The sequence below is a fragment of the Clavelina lepadiformis genome, chromosome 1 (genome assembly GCF_947623445.1).
Source record: "Clavelina lepadiformis chromosome 1, kaClaLepa1.1, whole genome shotgun sequence".
Classification (NCBI taxonomy): domain Eukaryota; kingdom Metazoa; phylum Chordata; class Ascidiacea; order Aplousobranchia; family Clavelinidae; genus Clavelina; species Clavelina lepadiformis.
In genome coordinates, this window is record NC_135240.1 from 17796035 (window position 1) to 17820326 (window position 24292).

Consider the following 24292-nt stretch of genomic DNA (forward strand, 5'->3'; position numbering starts at 1 on the left):
ATAACAACTGCCTAAACTTTACAACAACGTTTTAGCTTAAAATTTTAGGACAAATAGGCCTACTCCAAAATACCAAAAATTCAAACCCACACAAAACTTACAACTTAGCCTAGACCTGGAACCAGCTATCGCCAAAACAATAAGAAACTAGTCCACATCGACGTCATATGCGCATTGGACCGGAAATTTTCTTAATTTTTTTAATATGACGCATTGAGTGCGACACGGTAACAATCGCCGTTGTGACGGCTCAAAATCGTCTTTCCATTGGGAAGTGATGCCTTAAGGTCCACAGCTGAATCATGGGCGGATATATGAGAGGCCCCTAAAAAGTTTGAAGCTCGGTTTTAATTCCAACAGTAATGAAGCGCTTTCGTACAAAGAAATGTCCGTTATACATGAAGCACTTTCACGATTTGATTCCGGGAGGAACCAACGCTTGATATACAGCTTTGGAAAAATTGAAACGTTCAAAATATTGATTTCCACTTCACGTAAAAGTAGCGCTTTGAAAATGAAAATAATACAAACTTTCTTTACCTCAACCCGTTCTCGTAGTGTAGCGGTTATCACGTTCGCCTAACACGCGAAAGGTCCCCAGTTCGATCCTGGGCGAGAACATGCTTAAAATTTATTTGCGCAATAAAATATCAGACTTAATGGAAAGAATTCAAATAAATTTCACTTGCTATTTCTATGTTCTTTCGATGTTTTGCTTCGGTGGTGTAAAGGTTATCACGTTCGCCTCACACTTGAAAGTTTTCGAGATAGGTCGAAGAAAACGAAAGGTTAATCTTTTCAAAAAGTTTATAAACCACAAGTATCGTTTTCAAAGTTTCACGTTCAAGAATCTCCCGTCCCTGGGTGGGCTTGAACCACCAACCTTTCGGTTAACAGCCGAACGCGCTAACCGATTGCGCCACAGAGACTTATCTATGCTGATTAATCGTCTTTTTCATTGCAGGATTGGTAATGCAGCAGAAGTAATTCATAAGCCTTATTTGCTTGATTTAAATGATCGAGTTATGTTAAGTTCGAGTTCGCAGCCTTGGCCAATACTAGGCTCTCTTCTAGGCGAAGCCAAACCTTGAAAAACCAAAATACCTAAATTTTTATTCCAACATCGTGACACTTTCTTTAATAATATTTCAAACGTGGCAAACATTTTTATCTCGTTGAAATTTTCTAATGTCTCTTTTGTTCAAGGAATATAGCTTGTCGTCAGCAAAATATTGTTGTTTAAAATGTAGCAAACTGTTATAAAACGTTTTTAACCAATTCATGAATCCATTATATTAATGCACTCATACGACGCCAAAGCACATTAAAGTAGGCATGTATTCAACTGCTCGAATAAAATCGCCGTTTTAGCGAGGGACTTTCGCCTACGACCATACCACTTTGAGTACACCCCATCTCGTCCGATCTGGGAAGTTAAGCAACGTCGGGCCCGGTTAGTACTTGGATGGGTGACCGCCTGGGAATACCGGGTGTTGTAGGCTTTTCGTTATTTTCTAATTTTCCAACGTTTTTGTCTGCATTTTCATTTTCCGGATGAGCTTTTCAAAAGTCAAACTATGTTTTAATTTCTAATCAATATCATTTTTGAACATGTTTTATATTAGATATTTTTATTTTGTAAATACTCTATATATATTTATATTGTTTCCAAATTGAAGACAATCGAGACGAAGATCAGAACGAACAAACATAGTTGGACGAGGTGAATGACGCTGACCCCAACAAATCCGGGATAAGTCACTCACTCACTCACTCACTCACTCACTCACTCACTCACTCACTCACTCAACGGAGTTGTGGACAATGACAAGGGCCCCCACGACGAGGTTTTCAACAGGGTCGGAACCAGTGGGGACGCGCAATCACCACCTAAAACGGAAAACATCGCGGAAGATGCTCAACCCACCTAAACCGAGTGCGCGACATTACCCTAACCTACCTGCCTAATTTTTTAACTATGGGCTGCGTGACCTACTTTTTAAAATCGCATTTGGTCCAGAAAAGAGTTTATTTTATGTGTTCTCCAGCGTATCAATATAATGAATAGGTTATACGTATCCACTGACCAAAGCGTGTTCTGCTACTAGACAGACGCTTTGCCACTAAACCATGGCCCCGTACGTTCATCATTTCTCAGATTGCTCTTGTCAAAGTCGAAGTTTTATTGACCTCATATTGATTAAGCCTGACCAGTTTCACTTGATTAATGTTTTTTTGCAGTTTGCAAAAATATATTATCAGCACACAGTATCGTAGCCGCCTCTATAGCTCAGGGGTTAGAGCACTGGTCTTGTAAACCAGGGGTCGTGAGTTCAATTCTCACTGGAGGCTTTTCTACTTACAACGTTACGTTGTGTTGTCAGCTTGAAATGGAATTTTAGCAAGACACAAAAAACATCAATTTACATGCACAGCATAAAGTCGTCATAATGTTTTCCTCACCATTTTGTGTTTGAAACCAGCGAGAATTTGGCTAACAGTCGATCGAGGTAATCCATCATAAAACTGAGATGTTATTCATGCAATGCGAGCTAGATGTTCAGAATGTTAACGCACAAGTTGCACTGCACAAGTCTCTCTGACATGTGGTTTCAAGTGCCCGACTCATTGCTTATTTTCAATATTCTCCTTGTAGTTGACTCAATGACATTCGAAAGGAAGCTTTCAGCGCAAATATTTTGCAATAAACTGGTTTCTACTCGCGTTTGGTCACATAATCACAACTTTAAAACATCAATAAATTGAATCTTTCTTCCCCCTGTCGTTCCTCCGTATAGTTTGGGTTATCAGGTTCGTCTAAAGTCTAAGAGAGGTGCAACTGCTATTTTAACCAGTTCACCATACAAGAAGCAGTTGGCTGCAACGAATCGTAGCCAATGCGCGGTATCTGGCAACAGCAGTAAAACAAGTTCATCGAAAAAGCGTTCTATGAAGAAAGCTAAGGTTTCCAGGTCATCAATGCAGCAGAAGGACACAGTCGATGAAAGTGATAACAACGTAGATGCAGAATGCTTTTACTGCAACAAAATGTATTCCAAATCGTCCGAGAATGATGGGTGGATCCAGTGCTCCAAATGCATGCGATGGGCGCACGAAGCCTGCTCTGGGTGTAATGAAGAAGATGACAACTTTATTTGTGAATTATATTTTTAAAAATTGATGGTGAACTGCGATTACTTTCATAACTACTTCGATTATCATGACAATTTGTAATGAAATTGATTGTGACGTGGAACAAATTGCCTTGTTTACTCAAAACTTACGGTGGTCCACTTTACCCCACACATGTGGGGTAAAGTAGACTATTGGAGGTGCTTTTAAATCAAAAAAAATTTATGTAAGAATCCAAGCAATCAATAAAAGGGCACTTCAAAAATGATCGAAATACCTTAGAGTTAACTCTCAGAACAAACAAGTCAAACGTTTTGATGAAACCAGTGAATTGTAACGATTTAAGCCTTAGGTGGTCCGCTTTACCCCACCCTCCCCTACATTAAATCAAGAAGCTACCATCGCAAAACTACATCATAAACCTACCCTGAACTATGGCTTGCAACGAGACCTAGGTTATGACTGCCTACAGTCTAAATTTGGACAGATTCCATGTGCTGTAGGCCTACTCAGTTTTCTATAACAACTGCCTAAACTTTACAACAACGTTTTAGCTTAAAATTTTAGGACAAACAGGCCTACTCCAAAATACCAAAAATTCAAACCCACACAAAACTTACAACTTAGCCTAGACCTGGAACCAGCTATCGCCAAAACAATAAGAAACTAGTCCACATCGACGTCATATGCGCATTGGACCGGAAATTTTCTTAATTTTTTTAATATGACGCATTGAGTGCGACACGGTAACAATCGCCGTTGTGACGGCTCAAAATCGTCTTTCCATTGGGAAGTGATGCCTTAAGGTCCACAGCTGAATCATGGGCGGATATATGAGAGGCCCCTAAAAAGTTTGAAGCTCGGTTTTAATTCCAACAGTAATGAAGCGCTTTCGTACAAAGAAATGTCCGTTATACATGAAGCACTTTCACGATTTGATTCCGGGAGGAACCAACGCTTGATATACAGCTTTGGAAAAATTGAAACGTTCAAAATATTGATTTCCACTTCACGTAAAAGTAGCGCTTTGAAAATGAAAATAATACAAACTTTCTTTACCTCAACCCGTTCTCGTAGTGTAGCGGTTATCACGTTCGCCTAACACGCGAAAGGTCCCCAGTTCGATCCTGGGCGAGAACATGCTTAAAATTTATTTGCGCAATAAAATATCAGACTTAATGGAAAGAATTCAAATAAAATTCACTTGCTATTTCTATGTTCTTTCGATGTTTTGCTTCGGTGGTGTAAAGGTTATCACGTTCGCCTCACACTTGAAAGTTTTCGAGATAGGTCGAAGAAAACGAAAGGTTAATCTTTTCAAAAAGTTTATAAACCACAAGTATCGTTTTCAAAGTTTCACGTTCAAGAATCTCCCGTCCCTGGGTGGGCTTGAACCACCAACCTTTCGGTTAACAGCCGAACGCGCTAACCGATTGCGCCACAGAGACTTATCTATGCTGATTAATCGTCTTTTTCATTGCAGGATTGGTAATGCAGCAGAAGTAATTCATAAGCCTTATTTGCTTGATTTAAATGATCGAGTTATGTTAAGTTCGAGTTCGCAGCCTTGGCCAATACTAGGCTCTCTTCTAGGCGAAGCCAAACCTTGAAAAACCAAAATACCTAAATTTTTATTCCAACATCGTGACACTTTCTTTAATAATATTTCAAACGTGGCAAACATTTTTATCTCGTTGAAATTTTCTAATGTCTCTTTTGTTCAAGGAATATAGCTTGTCGTCAGCAAAATATTGTTGTTTAAAATGTAGCAAACTGTTATAAAACGTTTTTAACCAATTCATGAATCCATTATATTAATGCACTCATACGACGCCAAAGCACATTAAAGTAGGCATGTATTCAACTGCTCGAATAAAATCGCCGTTTTAGCGAGGGACTTTCGCCTACGACCATACCACGTTGAGTACACCCCATCTCGTCCGATCTGGGAAGTTAAGCAACGTCGGGCCCGGTTAGTACTTGGATGGGTGACCGCCTGGGAATACCGGGTGTTGTAGGCTTTTCGTTATTTTCTAATTTTCCAACGTTTTTGTCTGCATTTTCATTTTCCGGATGAGCTTTTCAAAAGTCAAACTATGTTTTAATTTCTAATCAATATCATTTTTGAACATGTTTTATATTAGATATTTTTATTTTGTAAATACTCTATATATATTTATATTGTTTCCAAATTGAAGACAATCGAGACGAAGATCAGAACGAACAAACATAGTTGGACGAGGTGAATGACGCTGACCCCAACAAATCCGGGATAAGTCACTCACTCACTCACTCACTCACTCACTCACTCACTCACTCAACGGAGTTGTGGACAATGACAAGGGCCCCCACGACGAGGTTTTCAACAGGGTCGGAACCAGTGGGGACGCGCAATCACCACCTAAAACGGAAAACATCGCGGAAGATGCTCAACCCACCTAAACCGAGTGCGCGACATTACCCTAACCTACCTGCCTAATTTTTTAACTATGGGCTGCGTGACCTACTTTTTAAAATCGCATTTGGTCCAGAAAAGAGTTTATTTTATGTGTTCTCCAGCGTATCAGTATAATAAATAGGTTATACGTATCCACTGACCAAAGCGTGATCTGCTACTAGACAGACGCTTTGCCACTAAACCATGGCCCCGTACGTTCATCATTTCTCAGATTGCTCTTGTCAAAGTCGAAGTTTTATTGACCTCATATTGATTAAGCCTGACCAGTTTCACTTGATTAATGTTTTTTTGCAGTTTGCAAAAATATATTATCAGCACACAGTATCGTAGCCGCCTCTATAGCTCAGGGGTTAGAGCACTGGTCTTGTAAACCAGGGGTCGTGAGTTCAATTCTCACTGGAGGCTTTTCTACTTACAACGTTACGTTGTGTTGTCAGCTTGAAATGGAGTTTTAGCAAGACACAAAAAACATCAATTTACATGCACAGCATAAAGTCGTCATAATGTTTTCCTCACCATTTTGTGTTTGAAACCAGCGAGAATTTGGCTAACAGTCGATCGAGGTAATCCATCATAAAACTGAGATGTTATTCATGCAATGCGAGCTAGATGTTCAGAATGTTAACGCACAAGTTGCACTGCACAAGTCTCTCTGACATGTGGTTTCAAGTGCCCGACTCATTGCTTATTTTCAATATTCTCCTTGTAGTTGACTCAATGACATTCGAAAGGAAGCTTTCAGCGCAAATATTTTGCAATAAACTGGTTTCTACTCGCGTTTGGTCACATAATCACAACTTTAAAACATCAATAAATTGAATCTTTCTTCCCCCTGTCGTTCCTCCGTATAGTTTGGGTTATCAGGTTCGTCTAAAGTCTAAGAGAGGTGCAACTGCTATTTTAACCAGTTCACCATACAAGAAGCAGTTGGCTGCAACGAATCGTAGCCAATGCGCGGTATCTGGCAACAGCAGTAAAACAAGTTCATCGAAAAAGCGTTCTATGAAGAAAGCTAAGGTTTCCAGGTCATCAATGCAGCAGAAGGACACAGTCGATGAAAGTGATAACAACGTAGATGCAGAATGCTTTTACTGCAACAAAATGTTTTCCAAATCGTCCGAGAATGATGGGTGGATCCAGTGCTCCAAATGCATGCGATGGGCGCACGAAGCCTGCTCTGGGTGTAATGAAGAAGATGACAACTTTATTTGTGAATTATATTTTTAAAAATTGATGGTGAACTGCGATTACTTTCATAACTACTTCGATTATCATGACAATTTGTAATGAAATTGATTGTGACGTGGAACAAATTGCCTTGTTTACTCAAAACTTACGGTGGTCCACTTTACCCCACACATGTGGGGTAAAGTAGACTATTGGAGGTGCTTTTAAATCAAAAAAAATTTATGTAAGAATCCAAGCAATCAATAAAAGGGCACTTCAAAAATGATCGAAATACCTTAGAGTTAACTCTCAAAACAAACAAGTCAAACGTTTTGATGAAACCAGTGAATTGTAACGATTTAAGCCTTAGGTGGTCCGCTTTACCCCACCCTCCCCTACATTAAATCAAGAAGCTACCATCGCAAAACTACATCATAAACCTACCCTGAACTATGGCTTGCAACGAGACCTAGGTTATGACTGCCTACAGTCTAAATTTGGACAGATTCCATGTGCTGTAGGCCTACTCAGTTTTCTATAACAACTGCCTAAACTTTACAACAACGTTTTAGCTTAAAAATTTAGGACAAACAGGCCTACTCCAAAATACCAAAAATTAAAACCCACACAAAACTTACAACTTAGCCTAGACCTGGAACCAGCTATCGCCAAAACAATAAGAAACTAGTCCACATCGACGTCATATGCGCATTGGACCGGAAATTTTCTTACTTTTTTTAATATGACGCATTGAGTGCGACCCGGTAACAATCGCCGTTGTGACGGCTCAAAATCGTCTTTCCATTGGGAAGTGATGCCTTAAGGTCCACAGCTGAATCATGGGCGGATATATGAGAGGCCCCTAAAAAGTTTGAAGCTCGGTTTTAATTCCAACAGTAATGAAGCGCTTTCGTACAAAGAAATGTCCGTTATACATGAAGCACTTTCACGATTTGATTCCGGGAGGAACCAACGCTTGATATACAGCTTTGGAAAAATTGAAACGTTCAAAATATTGATTTCCACTTCACGTAAAAGTAGCGCTTTGAAAATGAAAATAATACAAACTTTCTTTACCTCAACCCGTTCTCGTAGTGTAGCGGTTATCACGTTCGCCTAACACGCGAAAGGTCCCCAGTTCGATCCTGGGCGAGAACATGCTTAAAATTTATTTGCGCAATAAAATATCAGACTTAATGGAAAGAATTCAAATAAAATTCACTTGCTATTTCTATGTTCTTTCGATGTTTTGCTTCGGTGGTGTAAAGGTTATCACGTTCGCCTCACACGTGAAAGTTTTCGAGATAGGTCGAAGAAAACGAAAGGTTAATCTTTTCAAAAAGTTTATAAACCACAAGTATCGTTTTCAAAGTTTCACGTTCAAGAATCTCCCGTCCCTGGGTGGGCTTGAACCACCAACCTTTCGGTTAACAGCCGAACGCGCTAACCGATTGCGCCACAGAGACTTATCTATGCTGATTAATCGTCTTTTTCATTGCAGGATTGGTAATGCAGCAGAAGTAATTCATAAGCCTTATTTGCTTGATTTAAATGATCGAGTTATGTTAAGTTCGAGTTCGCAGCCTTGGCCAATACTAGGCTCTCTTCTAGGCGAAGCCAAACCTTGAAAAACCAAAATACCTAAATTTTTATTCCAACATCGTGACACTTTCTTTAATAATATTTCAAACGTGGCAAACATTTTTATCTCGTTGAAATTTTCTAATGTCTCTTTTGTTCAAGGAATATAGCTTGTCGTCAGCAAAATATTGTTGTTTAAAATGTAGCAAACTGTTATAAAACGTTTTTAACCAATTCATGAATCCATTATATTAATGCACTCATACGACGCCAAAGCACATTAAAGTAGGCATGTATTCAACTGCTCGAATAAAATCGCCGTTTTAGCGAGGGACTTTCGCCTACGACCATACCACGTTGAGTACACCCCATCTCGTCCGATCTGGGAAGTTAAGCAACGTCGGGCCCGGTTAGTACTTGGATGGGTGACCGCCTGGGAATACCGGGTGTTGTAGGCTTTTCGTTATTTTCTAATTTTCCAACGTTTTTGTCTGCATTTTCATTTTCCGGATGAGCTTTTCAAAAGTCAAACTATGTTTTAATTTCTAATCAATATCATTTTTGAACATGTTTTATATTAGATATTTTTATTTTGTAAATACTCTATATATATTTATATTGTTTCCAAATTGAAGACAATCGAGACGAAGATCAGAACGAACAAACATAGTTGGACGAGGTGAATGACGCTGACCCCAACAAATCCGGGATAAGTCACTCACTCACTCACTCACTCACTCACTCACTCACTCACTCAACGGAGTTGTGGACAATGACAAGGGCCCCCACGACGAGGTTTTCAGCAGGGTCGGAACCAGTGGGGACGCGCAATCACCACCTAAAACGGAAAACATCGCGGAAGATGCTCAACCCACCTAAACCGAGTGCGCGACATTACCCTAACCTACCTGCCTAATTTTTTAACTATGGGCTGCGTGACCTACTTTTTAAAATCGCATTTGGTCCAGAAAAGAGTTTATTTTATGTGTTCTCCAGCGTATCAGTATAATAAATAGGTTATACGTATCCACTGACCAAAGCGTGATCTGCTACTAGACAGACGCTTTGCCACTAAACCATGGCCCCGTACGTTCATCATTTCTCAGATTGCTCTTGTCAAAGTCGAAGTTTTATTGACCTCATATTGATTAAGCCTGACCAGTTTCACTTGATTAATGTTTTTTTGCAGTTTGCAAAAATATATTATCAGCACACAGTATCGTAGCCGCCTCTATAGCTCAGGGGTTAGAGCACTGGTCTTGTAAACCAGGGGTCGTGAGTTCAATTCTCACTGGAGGCTTTTCTACTTACAACGTTACGTTGTGTTGTCAGCTTGAAATGGAGTTTTAGCAAGACACAAAAAACATCAATTTACATGCACAGCATAAAGTCGTCATAATGTTTTCCTCACCATTTTGTGGTTGAAACCAGCGAGAATTTGGCTAACAGTTGATCGAGGTAATCCATCATAAAACTGAGATGTTATTCATGCAATGCGAGCTAGATGTTCAGAATGTTAACGCACAAGTTGCACTGCACAAGTCTCTCTGACATGTGGTTTCAAGTGCCCGACTCATTGCTTATTTTCAATATTCTCCTTGTAGTTGACTCAATGACATTCGAAAGGAAGCTTTCAGCGCAAATATTTTGCAATAAACTGGTTTCTACTCGCGTTTGGTCACATAATCACAACTTTAAAACATCAATAAATTGAATCTTTCTTCCCCCTGTCGTTCCTCCGTATAGTTTGGGTTATCAGGTTCGTCTAAAGTCTAAGAGAGGTGCAACTGCTATTTTAACCAGTTCACCATACAAGAAGCAGTTGGCTGCAACGAATCGTAGCCAATGCGCGGTATCTGGCAACAGCAGTAAAACAAGTTCATCGAAAAAGCGTTCTATGAAGAAAGCTAAGGTTTCCAGGTCATCAATGCAGCAGAAGGACACAGTCGATGAAAGTGATAACAACGTAGATGCAGAATGCTTTTACTGCAACAAAATGTATTCCAAATCGTCCGAGAATGATGGGTGGATCCAGTGCTCCAAATGCATGCGATGGGCGCACGAAGCCTGCTCTGGGTGTAATGAAGAAGATGACAACTTTATTTGTGAATTATATTTTTAAAAATTGATGGTGAACTGCGATTACTTTCATAACTACTTCGATTATCATGACAATTTGTAATGAAATTGATTGTGACGTGGAACAAATTGCCTTGTTTACTCAAAACTTACGGTGGTCCACTTTACCCCACACATGTGGGGTAAAGTAGACTATTGGAGGTGCTTTTAAATCAAAAAAAATTTATGTAAGAAAGCAAGCAATCAATAAAAGGGCACTTCAAAAATGATCGAAATACCTTAGAGTTAACTCTCAAAACAAACAAGTCAAACGTTTTGATGAAATCAGTGAATTGTAACGATTTAAGCCTTAGGTGGTCCGCTTTACCCCACCCTCCCCTACATTAAATCAAGAAGCTACCATCGCAAAACTACATCATAAACCTACCCTGAACTATGGCTTGCAACGAGACCTAGGTTATGACTGCCTACAGTCTAAATTTGGACAGATTCCATGTGCTGTAGGCCTACTCAGTTTTCTATAACAACTGCCTAAACTTTACAACAACGTTTTAGCTTAAAATTTTAGGACAAATAGGCCTACTCCAAAATACCAAAAATTCAAACCCACACAAAACTTACAACTTAGCCTAGACCTGGAACCAGCTATCGCCAAAACAATAAGAAACTAGTCCACATCGACGTCATATGCGCATTGGACCGGAAATTTTCTTAATTTTTTTAATATGACGCATTGAGTGCGACCGGTAACAATCGCCGTTGTGAGTTGTGACCGCTCAAAATCGTCTTTCCATTGGGAAGTGATGCCTTAAGGTCCACAGCTGAATCATGGGCGGATATATGAGAGGCCCCTAAAAAGTTTGAAGCTCGGTTTTAATTCCAACAGTAATGAAGCGCTTTCGTACAAAGAAATGTCCGTTATACATGAAGCACTTTCACAATTTGATTCCGGGAGGAAACAAAGCTTTGGAAAAATTGAAACGTTCAAAACATTGATTTCCACTTCACGTAAAAGTAGCGCTTTGAAAATGAAAATAATACAAACTTTCTTTACCTCAACCCGTTCTCGTAGTGTAGCGGTTATTACGTTCGCCTAACACGCGAAAGGTCTCCAGTTCGATCCCGGGCGAGAACATGTTTAAAAATTATTTGCGCAATAAAATATCAAAATTAATGGAAATATTTCAAATAAAATTCAATTGCTATTTCCATGCTCTTTCGATGTTTTGCTTCGGTGGTGTAAAGGTTATCACGTTCGCCTCACACGTGAAAGTTTTCGAGATGGATCGAAGAAAACGAAAGGTTAATCTTTTCAAAAAGTTTATAAACCACAAGTATCGTTTTCAAAGTTTCACGTTCAAGAATCTCCCGTCCCTGGGTGGGCTTGAACCACCAACCTTTCGGTTAACAGCCGAACGCGCTAACCGATTGCGCCAAAGAGACTTATCTATGCTGATTAATCGTCTTCTTCATTGTACGATTGGTAATGCAGCAGAAGTAATTCATAAGCCTTATTTGCTTGATTTAAATGATCGAGTTATGTTAAGTTCGAGTTCGCAGCCTTGGCCAATACTAGGCTCTCTTCTAGGCGAAGCCAAACCTTGAAAAACCAAAATACTTAAATTTTTATTCCAACATCGTGACACTTTCTTTAATAATATTTCAAACGTGGCAAACATTTTTATCTCGTTGAAATTTTCTAATGTCTCTTTTGTTCAAGGAATATAGCTTGTCGTCAGCAAAATATTGTTGTTTAAAATGTAGCAAACTGTTATAAAACGTTTTTAACCAATTCATGAATCCATTATATTAATGCACTCATACGACGCCAAAGCACATTAAAGTAGGCATGTATTCAACTGCTCGAATAAAATCGCCGTTTTAGCGAGGGACTTTCGCCTACGACCATACCACGTTGAGTACACCCCATCTCGTCCGATCTGGGAAGTTAAGCAACGTCGGGCCCGGTTAGTACTTGGATGGGTGACCGCCTGGGAATACCGGGTGTTGTAGGCTTTTCGTTATTTTTTAATTCTCCAACGTTTTTGTCTGCATTTTCATTTTCCAGATGAGCTTTTCAAAAGTCAAACTATGTTTTAATTTCTAATCAATATCATTTTTGAACATGTTTTATATTAGATATTTTTATTTTGTAAATACTCTATATATATTTATATTGTTTCCAAATTGAAGACAATCGAGACGAAGATCAGAACGAACAAACATAGTTGGACGAGGTGAATGACGCTGACCCCAACAAATCCGGGATAAGTCACTCACTCACTCACTCACTCAACGGAGTTGTGGACAATGACAAGGGCCCCCACGACGAGGTTTTCAACAGGGTCGGAACCAGTGGGGACGCGCAATCACCACCTAAAACGGAAAACATCGCGGAAGATGCTCAACCCACCTAAACCGAGTGCGCGACATTACCCTAACCTACCTGCCTAATTTTTTAACTATGGGCTGCGTGACCTACTTTTTAAAATCACATTTGGTCCAGAAAAGAGTTTATTTTATGTGTTCTCCAGCGTATCAGTATAATAAATAGGTTATACGTATCCACTGACCAAAGCGTGCTCTGCTACTAGACAGACGCTTTGCCACTAAACCATGGCCCCATACGTTCATCATTTCTCAGATTGCTCTTGTCAAAGTCGAAGTTTTATTGACCTCATATTGATTAAGCCTGACCAGTTTCACTTGATTAATGTTTTTTTGCAGTTTGCAAAAATATATTATCAGCACACAGTATCGTAGCCGCCTCTATAGCTCAGGGGTTAGAGCACTGGTCTTGTAAACCAGGGGTCGTGAGTTCAATTCTCACTGGAGGCTCTTCTACTTACAACGTTACGTTGTGTTGTCAGCTTGAAATGGAATTTTAGCAAGACACAAAAAACATCAATTTACATGCACAGCATAAAGTCGTCATAATGTTTTCCTCACCATTTTGTGGTTGAAACCAGCGAGAATTTGGCTAACAGTCGATCGAGGTAATCCATCATAAAACTGAGATGTTATTCATGCAATGCGAGCTAAATGTTCAGAATGTTAACGCACAAGTTGCACTGCACAAGTCTCTCTGACATGTGGTTTCAAGTGCCGGACTCATTGCATATTTTCAATATTCTCCTTGTAGTTGACTCAATGACATTCGAAAGGAAGCTTTCAACGCAAATATTCTGCAATAAACTGGTTTCTACTCGCGTTTGGTCACATAATCACAACTTTAAAACATCAATAAATTGAATCTTTCTTCCCCCTGTCGTTCCTCCGTATAGTTTGGGTTATCAGGTTCGTCTAAAGTCTAAGAGAGGTGCAACTGCTATTTTAACCAGTTCACCATACAAGAAGCAGTTGGCTGCAACGAATCGTAGCCAATGCGCGGTATCTGGCAACAGCAGTAAAACAAGTTCATCGAAAAAGCGTTCTATGAAGAAAGCTAAGGTTTCCAGGTCATCAATGCAGCAGAAGGACACAGTCGATGAAAGTGATAACAACGTAGATGCAGAATGCTTTTACTGCAACAAAATGTATTCCAAATCGTCCGAGAATGATGGGTGGATCCAGTGCTCCAAATGCATGCGATGGGCGCACGAAGCCTGCTCTGGGTGTAATGAAGAAGATGACAACTTTATTTGTGAATTATATTTTTAAAAATTGATGGTGAACTGCGATTACTTTCATAACTACTTCGATTATCATGACAATTTGTAATGAAATTGATTGTGACGTGGAACAAATTGCCTTGTTTACTCAAAACTTACGGTGGTCCACTTTACCCCACACATGTGGGGTAAAGTAGACTATTGGAGGTGCTTTTAAATCAAAAAAAATTTATGTAAGAATCCAAGCAATCAATAAAAGGGCACTTCAAAAATGATCGAAATACCTTAGAGTTAACTCTCAAAACAAACAAGTCAAACGTTTTGATGAAATCAGTGAATTGTAACGATTTAAGCCTTAGGTGGTCCGCTTTACCCCACCCTCCCCTACATTAAATCAAGAAGCTACCATCGCAAAACTACATCATAAACCTACCCTGAACTATGGCTTGCAACGAGACCTAGGTTATGACTGCCTACAGTCTAAATTTGGACAGATTCCATGTGCTGTAGGCCTACTCAGTTTTCTATAACAACTGCCTAAACTTTACAACAACGTTTTAGCTTAAAATTTTAGGACAAATAGGCCTACTCCAAAATACCAAAAATTCAAACCCACACAAAACTTACAACTTAGCCTAGACCTGGAACCAGCTATCGCCAAAACAATAAGAAACTAGTCCACATCGACGTCATATGCGCATTGGACCGGAAATTTTCTTAATTTTTTTAATATGACGCATTGAGTGCGACCGGTAACAATCGCCGTTGTGAGTTGTGACCGCTCAAAATCGTCTTTCCATTGGGAAGTGATGCCTTAAGGTCCACAGCTGAATCATGGGCGGATATATGAGAGGCCCCTAAAAAGTTTGAAGCTCGGTTTTAATTCCAACAGTAATGAAGCGCTTTCGTACAAAGAAATGTCCGTTATACATGAAGCACTTTCACAATTTGATTCCGGGAGGAAACAAAGCTTTGGAAAAATTGAAACGTTCAAAACATTGATTTCCACTTCACGTAAAAGTAGCGCTTTGAAAATGAAAATAATACAAACTTTCTTTACCTCAACCCGTTCTCGTAGTGTAGCGGTTATTACGTTCGCCTAACACGCGAAAGGTCTCCAGTTCGATCCCGGGCGAGAACATGTTTAAAAATTATTTGCGCAATAAAATATCAAAATTAATGGAAATATTTCAAATAAAATTCAATTGCTATTTCCATGCTCTTTCGATGTTTTGCTTCGGTGGTGTAAAGGTTATCACGTTCGCCTCACACGTGAAAGTTTTCGAGATGGATCGAAGAAAACGAAAGGTTAATCTTTTCAAAAAGTTTATAAACCACAAGTATCGTTTTCAAAGTTTCACGTTCAAGAATCTCCCGTCCCTGGGTGGGCTTGAACCACCAACCTTTCGGTTAACAGCCGAACGCGCTAACCGATTGCGCCAAAGAGACTTATCTATGCTGATTAATCGTCTTCTTCATTGTACGATTGGTAATGCAGCAGAAGTAATTCATAAGCCTTATTTGCTTGATTTAAATGATCGAGTTATGTTAAGTTCGAGTTCGCAGCCTTGGCCAATACTAGGCTCTCTTCTAGGCGAAGCCAAACCTTGAAAAACCAAAATACTTAAATTTTTATTCCAACATCGTGACACTTTCTTTAATAATATTTCAAACGTGGCAAACATTTTTATCTCGTTGAAATTTTCTAATGTCTCTTTTGTTCAAGGAATATAGCTTGTCGTCAGCAAAATATTGTTGTTTAAAATGTAGCAAACTGTTATAAAACGTTTTTAACCAATTCATGAATCCATTATATTAATGCACTCATACGACGCCAAAGCACATTAAAGTAGGCATGTATTCAACTGCTCGAATAAAATCGCCGTTTTAGCGAGGGACTTTCGCCTACGACCATACCACGTTGAGTACACCCCATCTCGTCCGATCTGGGAAGTTAAGCAACGTCGGGCCCGGTTAGTACTTGGATGGGTGACCGCCTGGGAATACCGGGTGTTGTAGGCTTTTCGTTATTTTTTAATTCTCCAACGTTTTTGTCTGCATTTTCATTTTCCAGATGAGCTTTTCAAAAGTCAAACTATGTTTTAATTTCTAATCAATATCATTTTTGAACATGTTTTATATTAGATATTTTTATTTTGTAAATACTCTATATATATTTATATTGTTTCCAAATTGAAGACAATCGAGACGAAGATCAGAACGAACAAACATAGTTGGACGAGGTGAATGACGCTGACCCCAACAAATCCGGGATAAGTCACTCACTCACTCACTCACTCAACGGAGTTGTGGACAATGACAAGGGCCCCCACGACGAGGTTTTCAACAGGGTCGGAACCAGTGGGGACGCGCAATCACCACCTAAAACGGAAAACATCGCGGAAGATGCTCAACCCACCTAAACCGAGTGCGCGACATTACCCTAACCTACCTGCCTAATTTTTTAACTATGGGCTGCGTGACCTACTTTTTAAAATCACATTTGGTCCAGAAAAGAGTTTATTTTATGTGTTCTCCAGCGTATCAGTATAATAAATAGGTTATACGTATCCACTGACCAAAGCGTGCTCTGCTACTAGACAGACGCTTTGCCACTAAACCATGGCCCCATACGTTCATCATTTCTCAGATTGCTCTTGTCAAAGTCGAAGTTTTATTGACCTCATATTGATTAAGCCTGACCAGTTTCACTTGATTAATGTTTTTTTGCAGTTTGCAAAAATATATTATCAGCACACAGTATCGTAGCCGCCTCTATAGCTCAGGGGTTAGAGCACTGGTCTTGTAAACCAGGGGTCGTGAGTTCAATTCTCACTGGAGGCTCTTCTACTTACAACGTTACGTTGTGTTGTCAGCTTGAAATGGAATTTTAGCAAGACACAAAAAACATCAATTTACATGCACAGCATAAAGTCGTCATAATGTTTTCCTCACCATTTTGTGGTTGAAACCAGCGAGAATTTGGCTAACAGTCGATCGAGGTAATCCATCATAAAACTGAGATGTTATTCATGCAATGCGAGCTAAATGTTCAGAATGTTAACGCACAAGTTGCACTGCACAAGTCTCTCTGACATGTGGTTTCAAGTGCCGGACTCATTGCATATTTTCAATATTCTCCTTGTAGTTGACTCAATGACATTCGAAAGGAAGCTTTCAACGCAAATATTCTGCAATAAACTGGTTTCTACTCGCGTTTGGTCACATAATCACAACTTTAAAACATCAATAAATTGAATCTTTCTTCCCCCTGTCGTTCCTCCGTATAGTTTGGGTTATCAGGTTCGTCTAAAGTCTAAGAGAGGTGCAACTGCTATTTTAACCAGTTCACCATACAAGAAGCAGTTGGCTGCAACGAATCGTAGCCAATGCGCGGTATCTGGCAACAGCAGTAAAACAAGTTCATCGAAAAAGCGTTCTATGAAGAAAGCTAAGGTTTCCAGGTCATCAATGCAGCAGAAGGACACAGTCGATGAAAGTGATAACAACGTAGATGCAGAATGCTTTTACTGCAACAAAATGTATTCCAAATCGTCCGAGAATGATGGGTGGATCCAGTGCTCCAAATGCATGCGATGGGCGCACGAAGCCTGCTCTGGGTGTAATGAAGAAGATGACAACTTTATTTGTGAATTATATTTTTAAAAATTGATGGTGAACTGCGATTACTTTCATAACTACTTCGATTATCATGACAATTTGTAATGAAATTGATTGTGACGTGGAACAAATTGCCTTGTTTACTCAAAACTTACGGTGGTCCACTTTACCCCACACATGTGGGGTAAAGTAGACTATTGGAGGTGCTTTTAAATCAAAAAAAATTTATGTAAGAATCCAAGCAATCAATAAAAGGGCACTTCAAAAATGATCGAAATACCTTAGAGTTAACTCTCAAAACAAACAAGTCAAACGTTTTGATGAAATCAGTGAATTGTAACGATTTAAGCCTTAGGTGGTCCGCTTTACCCCACCCTCCCCTACATTAAATCAAGAAGCTACCATCGCAAAACTACATCATAAACCTACCCTGAACTATGGCTTGCAACGAGACCTAGGTTATGACTGCCTACAGTCTAAATTTGGACAGATTCCATGTGCTGTAGGCCTACTCAGTTTTCTATAACAACTGCCTAAACTTTACAACAACGTTTTAGCTTAAAATTTTAGGACAAATAGGCCTACTCCAAAATACCAAAAATTCAAACCCACACAAAACTTACAACTTAGCCTAGACCTGGAACCAGCTATCGCCAAAACAATAAGAAACTAGTCCACATCGACGTCATATGCGCATTGGACCGGAAATTTTCTTAATTTTTTTAATATGACGCATTGAGTGCGACCGGTAACAATCGCCGTTGTGAGTTGTGACCGCTCAAAATCGTCTTTCCATTGGGAAGTGATGCCTTAAGGTCCACAGCTGAATCATGGGCGGATATATGAGAGGCCCCTAAAAAGTTTGAAGCTCGGTTTTAATTCCAACAGTAATGAAGCGCTTTCGTACAAAGAAATGTCCGTTATACATGAAGCACTTTCACAATTTGATTCCGGGAGGAAACAAAGCTTTGGAAAAATTGAAACGTTCAAAACATTGATTTCCACTTCACGTAAAAGTAGCGCTTTGAAAATGAAAATAATACAAACTTTCTTTACCTCAACCCGTTCTCGTAGTGTAGCGGTTATTACGTTCGCCTAACACGCGAAAGGTCTCCAGTTCGATCCCGGGCGAGAACATGTTTAAAAATTATTTGCGCAATAAAATATCAAAATTAATGGAAATATTTCAAATAAAATTCAATTGCTATTTCCATGCTCTTTCGATGTTTTGCTTCGGTGGTGTAAAGGTTATCACGTTCGCCTCACACGTGAAAGTTTTCGAGATGGATCGAAGAAAACGAAAGGTTAATCTTTTCAAAAAGTTTATAAACCACAAGTATCGTTTTCAAAGTTTCACGTTCAAGAATCTCCCGTCCCTGGGTGGGCTTGAACCACCAACCTTTCGGTTAACAGCCGAACGCGCTAACCGATTGCGCCAAAGAGACTTATCTATGCTGATTAATCGTCTTCTTCATTGTACGATTGGTAATGCAGCAGAAGTAATTCATAAGCCTTATTTGCTTGATTTAAATGATCGAGTTATGTTAAGTTCGAGTTCGCAGCCTTGGCCAATACTAGGCTCTCTTCTAGGCGAAGCCAAACCTTGAAAAACCAAAATACTTAAATTTTTATTCCAACATCGTGACACTTTCTTTAATAATATTTCAAACGTGGCAAACATTTTTATCTCGTTGAAATTTTCTAATGTCTCTTTTGTTCAAGGAATATAGCTTGTCGTCAGCAAAATATTGTTGTTTAAAATGTAGCAAACTGTTATAAAACGTTTTTAACCAATTCATGAATCCATTATATTAATGCACTCATACGACGCCAAAGCACATTAAAGTAGGCATGTATTCAACTGCTCGAATAAAATCGCCGTTTTAGCGAGGGACTTTCGCCTACGACCATACCACGTTGAGTACACCCCATCTCGTCCGATCTGGGAAGTTAAGCAACGTCGGGCCCGGTTAGTACTTGGATGGGTGACCGCCTGGGAATACCGGGTGTTGTAGGCTTTTCGTTATTTTTTAATTCTCCAACGTTTTTGTCTGCATTTTCATTTTCCAGATGAGCTTTTCAAAAGTCAAACTATGTTTTAATTTCTAATCAATATCATTTTTGAACATGTTTTATATTAGATATTTTTATTTTGTAAATACTCTATATATATTTATATTGTTTCCAAATTGAAGACAATCGAGACGAAGATCAGAACGAACAAACATAGTTGGACGAGGTGAATGACGCTGACCCCAACAAATCCGGGATAAGTCACTCACTCACTCACTCACTCACTCAACGGAGTTGTGGACAATGACAAGGGCCCCCACGACGAGGTTTTCAACAGGGTCGGAACCAGTGGGGACGCGCAATCACCACCTAAAACGGAAAACATCGCGGAAGATGCTCAACCCACCTAAACCGAGTGCGCGACATTACCCTAACCTACCTGCCTAATTTTTTAACTATGGGCTGCGTGACCTACTTTTTAAAATCACATTTGGTCCAGAAAAGAGTTTATTTTATGTGTTCTCCAGCGTATCAGTATAATAAATAGGTTATACGTATCCACTGACCAAAGCGTGCTCTGCTACTAGACAGACGCTTTGCCACTAAACCATGGCCCCATACGTTCATCATTTCTCAGATTGCTCTTGTCAAAGTCGAAGTTTTATTGACCTCATATTGATTAAGCCTGACCAGTTTCACTTGATTAATGTTTTTTTGCAGTTTGCAAAAATATATTATCAGCACACAGTATCGTAGCCGCCTCTATAGCTCAGGGGTTAGAGCACTGGTCTTGTAAACCAGGGGTCGTGAGTTCAATTCTCACTGGAGGCTCTTCTACTTACAACGTTACGTTGTGTTGTCAGCTTGAAATGGAATTTTAGCAAGACACAAAAAACATCAATTTACATGCACAGCATAAAGTCGTCATAATGTTTTCCTCACCATTTTGTGGTTGAAAACAGCGAGAATTTGGCTAACAGTCGATCGAGGTAATCCATCATAAAACTGAGATGTTATTCATGCAATGCGAGCTAAATGTTCAGAATGTTAACGCACAAGTTGCACTGCACAAGTCTCTCTGACATGTGGTTTCAAGTGCCGGACTCATTGCATATTTTCAATATTCTCCTTGTAGTTGACTCAATGACATTCGAAAGGAAGCTTTCAACGCAAATATTTTGCAATAAACTGGTTTCTACTCGCGTTTGGTCACATAATCACAACTTTAAAACATCAATAAATTGAATCTTTCTTCCCCCTGTCGTTCCTCCGTATAGTTTGGGTTATCAGGTTCGTCTAAAGTCTAAGAGAGGTGCAACTGCTATTTTAACCAGTTCACCATACAAGAAGCAGTTGGCTGCAACGAATCGTAGCCAATGCGCGGTATCTGGCAACAGCAGTAAAACAAGTTCATCGAAAAAGCGTTCTATGAAGAAAGCTAAGGTTTCCAGGTCATCAATGCAGCAGAAGGACACAGTCGATGAAAGTGATAACAACGTAGATGCAGAATGCTTTTACTGCAACAAAATGTATTCCAAATCGTCCGAGAATGATGGGTGGATCCAGTGCTCCAAATGCATGCGATGGGCGCACGAAGCCTGCTCTGGGTGTAATGAAGAAGATGACAACTTTATTTGTGAATTATATTTTTAAAAATTGTTGGTGAATTGCGATTACTTTCAAAACTACTTCGATTATCATGACAATTTGTAATGAAATTGATTGTGACGTGGAACAAATTGCCTTGTTTACTCAAAACTTACAGTGGTCCACTTTACCCCTCAAAAACAAAGTTAATAAAATTACTTATAAAGTTTATAAAACATTAATCAAGTGAAACTGGTCAGGCTTAATCAATATGAGGTCAATAAAACTTCGACTTTGACAAGAGCAATCTGAGAAATGATGAACGTACGGGGCCATGGTTTAGTGGCAAAGCGTCTGTCTAGTAGCAGAGCACGCTTTCGTCAGTGGATACGTATAACCTATTTATTATACTGATACGCTGGAGAACACATAAAATAAACTCTTTTCTGGACCAAATGCGATTTTAAAAAGTAGGTCACGCAGCCCATAGTTAAAAAATTAGGCAGGTAGGTTAGGGTAATGTCGCGCACTCGGTTTAGGTGGGTTGAGCATCTTCCGCGATGTTTTCCGTTTTAGGTGGTGATTGCGCGTCCCCACTGGTTCCGACCCTGTTGAAAACCTCGTCGTGGGAGCCCTTGTCATTGTCCACAACTCTGTTGAGTGAGTGAGTGAGTGAGTGAGTGAGTGAGTGACTTATCCCGGATTTGTTGGGGTCAGCGTCATTCACCTCGTCCAACTATGTTTGTTCGTTCTGATCTTCGTCTCGATTGTCTTCAATTTGGAAACAATATAAATATATATAGAGTATTTACAAAATAAAAATATCTAATATAAAACATGTTCAAAAATGATATTGATTAGAAATTAAAACATAGTTTGACTTTTGAAAAGCTCATCCGGAAAATGAAAATGCAGACAAAAACGTTGGAAAATTAGAAAATAACGAAAAGCCTACAACACCCGGTATTCCCAGGCGGTCACCCATCCAAGTACTAACCGGGCCCGACGTTGCTTAACTTCCCAGATCGGACGAGACGGGGTGTACTCAACGTGGTATGGTCGTAGGCGAAAGTCCCTCGCTAAAACGGCGGTTTTATTCGAGCAGTTAAATACATGCCTACTTTAATGTGCTTTGGCGTCGTATGAGTGCATTAATATAATGGATTCATGAATTGGTTAAAAACGTTTTATAACAGTTTGCTACATTTTAAACAACAATATTTTGCTGACGACAAGCTATATTCCTTGAACAAAAGAGACATTAGAAAATTTCAACGAGATAAAAATGTTTGCCACGTTTGAAATATTATTAAAGAAAGTGTCACGATGTTGGAATAAAAATTTAAGTATTTTGGTTTTTCAAGGTTTGGCTTCGCCTAGAAAAGAGCCTAGTATTGGCCAAGGCTGCGAACTCGAACTTAACATAACTCGATCATTTAAATCAAGCAAATAAGGCTTATGAATTACTTCTGCTGCATTACCAATCCTACAATGAAGAAGACGATTAATCAGCATAGATAAGTCTCTGTGGCGCAATCGGTTAGCGCGTTCGGCTGTTAACCGAAAGGTTGGTGGTTCAAGCCCACCCAGGGACGGGAGATTCTTGAACGTGAAACTTTGAAAACGATACTTGTGGTTTATAAACTTTTTGAAAAGATTAACCTTTCGTTTTCTTCGACCTATCTCGAAAACTTTCACGTGTGAGGCGAACGTGATAACCTTTACACCACCGAAGCAAAACATCGAAAGAACATAGAAATAGCAAGTGAATTTTATTTGAATTCTTTCCATTAAGTCTGATATTTTATTGCGCAAATAAATTTTAAACATGTTCTCGCCCAGGATTGAACTGAGGACCTTTCGCGTGTAAAGCGAACGTGATAACCGCTACACTACGAGAACGGGTTGAGGTAAAGGAAGTTTGTATTATTTTCATTTTCAAAGCGCTGCTTTTACGTGAAGTAGAAATCGATATTTTGAACGTTTCAATTTGGCCAAAGTTGTAATCAAACGATGGTTCCTCCCGGAATCAAATCCTGAAAGTGCTTCGTGTAGAATGGGCATTTCTTTGTATGAAAGCGCTTAATTACTGTTGGAATTAAAACCGAGCTTCAAACTTTTTAGGGACCTCTCATATATCCGCCCATGATTCAGCTGTGGACCTTAAGGCATCACTTCCCAATGGAAAGACGATTTTGAGCCGTCACAACGGCGATTGTTACCGTGTCGCACTCAATGCGTCATATTAAAAAAAGTAAGAAAATTTCCGGTCCAATGCGCATATGACGTCGATGTGGACTAGTTTCTTATTGTTTTGGCGATAGCTGGTTCCAGGTCTAGGCTAAGTTGTAAGTTTTGTGTGGGTTTGAATTTTTGGTATTTTGGAGTAGGCCTATTTGTCCTAAAATTTTAAGCTAAAACGTTGTTGTAAAGTTTAGGCAGTTGTTATAGAAAACTGAGTAGGCCTACAGCACATGGAATCTGTCCAAATTTAGACTGTAGGCAGTCATAACCTAGGAGGTCTCATTGCAAGCCATAGTTCAGGGTAGGTTTATGATGTAGTTTTGCGATGGTAGCTTCTTGATTTAATGTAGGGGAGGGTGGGGTAAAGCGGACCACCTAAGGCTTAAATCGTTACAATTCACTGATTTCATCAAAACGTTTGACTTGTTTGTTTTGAGAGTTAACTCTAAGGTATTTCGATCATTTTTGAAGTGCCCTTTTATTGATTGCTTGCTTTCTTACATAAATTTTTTTTGATTTAAAAGCACCTCCAATAGTCTACTTTACCCCACATGTGTGGGGTAAAGTGGACCACCGTAAGTTTTGAGTAAACAAGGCAATTTGTTCCACGTCACAATCAATTTCATTACAAATTGTCATGATAATCGAAGTAGTTATGAAAGTAATCGCAGTTCACCATCAATTTTTAAAAATATAATTCACAAATAAAGTTGTCATCTTCTTCATTACACCCAGAGCAGGCTTCGTGCGCCCATCGCATGCATTTGGAGCACTGGATCCACCCATCATTCTCGGACGA

The 24292-nt window shown here is 39.4% G+C and overlaps 24 non-coding genes across 24 annotated transcripts; 19 read left to right on the forward strand and 5 right to left on the reverse strand.

Annotated features, from left to right (window-relative positions):
* The first annotated feature begins 548 nt into the window (after positions 1 to 548).
* On the forward strand, positions 549 to 621 carry Trnav-aac (transfer RNA valine (anticodon AAC)). The gene has a single exon. It is a non-coding gene; the product is annotated as a tRNA-Val (tRNA).
* A 234-nt stretch (positions 622 to 855) lies between these two features.
* Trnan-guu (transfer RNA asparagine (anticodon GUU)) lies at positions 856 to 929 on the reverse strand. The gene has a single exon. It is a non-coding gene; the product is annotated as a tRNA-Asn (tRNA).
* A 454-nt stretch (positions 930 to 1383) lies between these two features.
* Positions 1384 to 1502, forward strand: LOC143444419 (5S ribosomal RNA). The gene has a single exon (XR_013113770.1). It is a non-coding gene; the product is annotated as a 5S ribosomal RNA (ribosomal RNA).
* A 777-nt stretch (positions 1503 to 2279) lies between these two features.
* Trnat-ugu (transfer RNA threonine (anticodon UGU)) lies at positions 2280 to 2352 on the forward strand. The gene has a single exon. It is a non-coding gene; the product is annotated as a tRNA-Thr (tRNA).
* Positions 2353 to 4199: 1847 nt separating this feature from the next.
* Positions 4200 to 4272, forward strand: Trnav-aac (transfer RNA valine (anticodon AAC)). Its single transcript has one exon. It is a non-coding gene; the product is annotated as a tRNA-Val (tRNA).
* A 234-nt stretch (positions 4273 to 4506) lies between these two features.
* Trnan-guu (transfer RNA asparagine (anticodon GUU)) lies at positions 4507 to 4580 on the reverse strand. Its single transcript has one exon. It is a non-coding gene; the product is annotated as a tRNA-Asn (tRNA).
* Positions 4581 to 5034: 454 nt separating this feature from the next.
* LOC143444391 (5S ribosomal RNA) lies at positions 5035 to 5153 on the forward strand. The gene has a single exon (XR_013113742.1). It is a non-coding gene; the product is annotated as a 5S ribosomal RNA (ribosomal RNA).
* A 769-nt stretch (positions 5154 to 5922) lies between these two features.
* Positions 5923 to 5995, forward strand: Trnat-ugu (transfer RNA threonine (anticodon UGU)). The gene has a single exon. It is a non-coding gene; the product is annotated as a tRNA-Thr (tRNA).
* A 1847-nt stretch (positions 5996 to 7842) lies between these two features.
* Trnav-aac (transfer RNA valine (anticodon AAC)) lies at positions 7843 to 7915 on the forward strand. The gene has a single exon. It is a non-coding gene; the product is annotated as a tRNA-Val (tRNA).
* A 234-nt stretch (positions 7916 to 8149) lies between these two features.
* Trnan-guu (transfer RNA asparagine (anticodon GUU)) lies at positions 8150 to 8223 on the reverse strand. The gene has a single exon. It is a non-coding gene; the product is annotated as a tRNA-Asn (tRNA).
* Positions 8224 to 8677: 454 nt separating this feature from the next.
* Positions 8678 to 8796, forward strand: LOC143444393 (5S ribosomal RNA). The gene has a single exon (XR_013113744.1). It is a non-coding gene; the product is annotated as a 5S ribosomal RNA (ribosomal RNA).
* Positions 8797 to 9565: 769 nt separating this feature from the next.
* Positions 9566 to 9638, forward strand: Trnat-ugu (transfer RNA threonine (anticodon UGU)). Its single transcript has one exon. It is a non-coding gene; the product is annotated as a tRNA-Thr (tRNA).
* Positions 9639 to 11479: 1841 nt separating this feature from the next.
* On the forward strand, positions 11480 to 11552 carry Trnav-aac (transfer RNA valine (anticodon AAC)). The gene has a single exon. It is a non-coding gene; the product is annotated as a tRNA-Val (tRNA).
* Positions 11553 to 12314: 762 nt separating this feature from the next.
* On the forward strand, positions 12315 to 12433 carry LOC143444394 (5S ribosomal RNA). Its single transcript, XR_013113745.1, has one exon. It is a non-coding gene; the product is annotated as a 5S ribosomal RNA (ribosomal RNA).
* A 749-nt stretch (positions 12434 to 13182) lies between these two features.
* On the forward strand, positions 13183 to 13255 carry Trnat-ugu (transfer RNA threonine (anticodon UGU)). Its single transcript has one exon. It is a non-coding gene; the product is annotated as a tRNA-Thr (tRNA).
* Positions 13256 to 15096: 1841 nt separating this feature from the next.
* On the forward strand, positions 15097 to 15169 carry Trnav-aac (transfer RNA valine (anticodon AAC)). The gene has a single exon. It is a non-coding gene; the product is annotated as a tRNA-Val (tRNA).
* A 762-nt stretch (positions 15170 to 15931) lies between these two features.
* LOC143444395 (5S ribosomal RNA) lies at positions 15932 to 16050 on the forward strand. Its single transcript, XR_013113746.1, has one exon. It is a non-coding gene; the product is annotated as a 5S ribosomal RNA (ribosomal RNA).
* A 749-nt stretch (positions 16051 to 16799) lies between these two features.
* On the forward strand, positions 16800 to 16872 carry Trnat-ugu (transfer RNA threonine (anticodon UGU)). The gene has a single exon. It is a non-coding gene; the product is annotated as a tRNA-Thr (tRNA).
* A 1841-nt stretch (positions 16873 to 18713) lies between these two features.
* Trnav-aac (transfer RNA valine (anticodon AAC)) lies at positions 18714 to 18786 on the forward strand. The gene has a single exon. It is a non-coding gene; the product is annotated as a tRNA-Val (tRNA).
* Positions 18787 to 19548: 762 nt separating this feature from the next.
* On the forward strand, positions 19549 to 19667 carry LOC143444396 (5S ribosomal RNA). Its single transcript, XR_013113747.1, has one exon. It is a non-coding gene; the product is annotated as a 5S ribosomal RNA (ribosomal RNA).
* A 753-nt stretch (positions 19668 to 20420) lies between these two features.
* Positions 20421 to 20493, forward strand: Trnat-ugu (transfer RNA threonine (anticodon UGU)). Its single transcript has one exon. It is a non-coding gene; the product is annotated as a tRNA-Thr (tRNA).
* A 1704-nt stretch (positions 20494 to 22197) lies between these two features.
* LOC143444418 (5S ribosomal RNA) lies at positions 22198 to 22316 on the reverse strand. The gene has a single exon (XR_013113769.1). It is a non-coding gene; the product is annotated as a 5S ribosomal RNA (ribosomal RNA).
* Positions 22317 to 22770: 454 nt separating this feature from the next.
* Positions 22771 to 22844, forward strand: Trnan-guu (transfer RNA asparagine (anticodon GUU)). The gene has a single exon. It is a non-coding gene; the product is annotated as a tRNA-Asn (tRNA).
* A 234-nt stretch (positions 22845 to 23078) lies between these two features.
* Trnav-uac (transfer RNA valine (anticodon UAC)) lies at positions 23079 to 23151 on the reverse strand. The gene has a single exon. It is a non-coding gene; the product is annotated as a tRNA-Val (tRNA).
* Positions 23152 to 24292: the final 1141 nt, after the last annotated feature.